Here is a 1,892-nt window from a genome sequence, read left to right on the forward strand (position 1 = left end):
ATCTCTGGCATCACTGTTTCTCTGGGTAGGATCCCGCACTCCGCTCTTTTCCCTTGAATGGTCCCAGGGACCTCTGCTCCTGGACTGGAAAATCAATCACTCCCCTTCTTTTGGCTACAAAACATCTACCTTTACATTTCCAACCCTCACAGTCAGTCCTGATTGTAATTATTCACTATTATATCACAAGACCTATACGCATCTCCTTTCATCAGCCCCACCCAGACAGACTGGATACTAGCCAGTGGAGATTCTACCTTCCTCCATGCCCTCTGGATCTAGGCTCCCTCTTGAAAATTTGTAAGCCAGTTACTTCTTGCCTTTGTAGCCCCTCCATTTTGGGTAGCCAATGTCCAAGTTGCCCATTTCTGCCTACCCTGTGTATGGAGGGGGTGGGAATGATCCTCACTGTTAAGATTTGTTGCCTCTTTTGAACTACTGCATTCATAGGTGTAGGTCAAGTTCATCAAATTGTATCAGATTCCTCATTTTTTTCCTCTTCTTTCTTCTTCTAGTTGAGCTCTGATCATCCAGTCATTGAAGCCAGGTCAAGGGGGTATTATCTGCAAGTGTGGGTGTTCTTGTACCCTCTCTCCTTATCAGCTGGACACTTCACTCTCCACTATAGTCCTCTGTGGCTATGTCACTGGGTTGATAGGGACTTAGGCTATAAAAAATGGGGGACTATAAAGGCACAATGTGGCTGACTTAAAAGCTTTCATGAGTGTGCTTAGTTTCAGAATGAGAAAGGTAAGGTAGAATCCCCACTGAATAGTTTTCCTCTTTTCTAGATAGGTCTGGTGAAAGGGGGTGGATGACGGTGGTGACTAAATTTTAAGATTCAGTTGTTTTCAGGACTAACTGTGATTGTCACAACTGGAAATGTATAAGATGTATAACTAAAAGGGGAAGTAGTTAATTTTTCATTTCAGGAACAGAGGACCCTAGGACCATCAAGAGGAAAGAGCATGAGTGGAACGTAAGATCTTACCCAGAAACATGGTGACAGTAGAGATAGTGACAGAGGTGATGGAATAAAGAGGGAACAGCTGAGGACTCCAGGCCTGTGGACTGAGAAAGGCTGTGTGTCTGCAGGCAGGAGGCTGGCTCGCAAAATGTGCCCTTTGGACATTGAAGTAAGTATATAGTTTTTGTTTTGTATGTATTTATCAAATATTTTTTGCTTTGTTCACTTGTGAAAAATAAGATGCAAAAGGGAAGCCACAGGGTGGAAGCCACAAAACTTGTTGCAAGGAGGGGAGTGTAGTAATTGAGTTGAAACAAAATGCATGATTGGTTGAAAATAAAGCTGATGCCTTTTTCAAAAAATAATAAAGTGAATAGATGTTTAACACATGAAAAGAAAACAACAACAACAAAAAGAAATTAAAAGGGGAAAAAAAAACCCTTCCCTAAAGAATTCTGTGCTCTTTGATTCACACCACATCAAAACTGCAATTTTGGCATTCTTGAGGAACTCAAATTGTGATCTTTTAAAAGCTCGACTTTGGAGAACAAAAAGCTCTGAAGGGGAAGGTGGATGGGGTAAGGCTTCCCAATGAAATTCTTGAAATTCTCTTGCTACCCTCGAAAAATGAGCCAATACAATTTAATGATGAAAAAAATTCCTTAACACAACTTTGCTAACCTTTTTCTCAACAATGCAGTTTAATACTTCTTTCTAATAAGTTTCCCAATCATCTTGTGTACTTCAACAAAATCTGTCCAGATTGCTCCTTTGGAATCACACACACACACACACACACACACACACACACACACACAGTCGCTGTAACTTCTAAGCAGATCTCTGTCTTGAATTTACCTGTCCAAGGCAATCTTCTTGAAATTTACTGTTTAGATTGGACCTTGTTTTTAAAAAGTTCCCAAAA

The sequence above is a fragment of the Chrysochloris asiatica genome, unplaced genomic scaffold (assembly GCF_000296735.1).
Source record: "Chrysochloris asiatica unplaced genomic scaffold, ChrAsi1.0 scaffold00165, whole genome shotgun sequence".
In the NCBI taxonomy this organism is placed as follows: Eukaryota; Metazoa; Chordata; class Mammalia; order Afrosoricida; family Chrysochloridae; genus Chrysochloris; species Chrysochloris asiatica.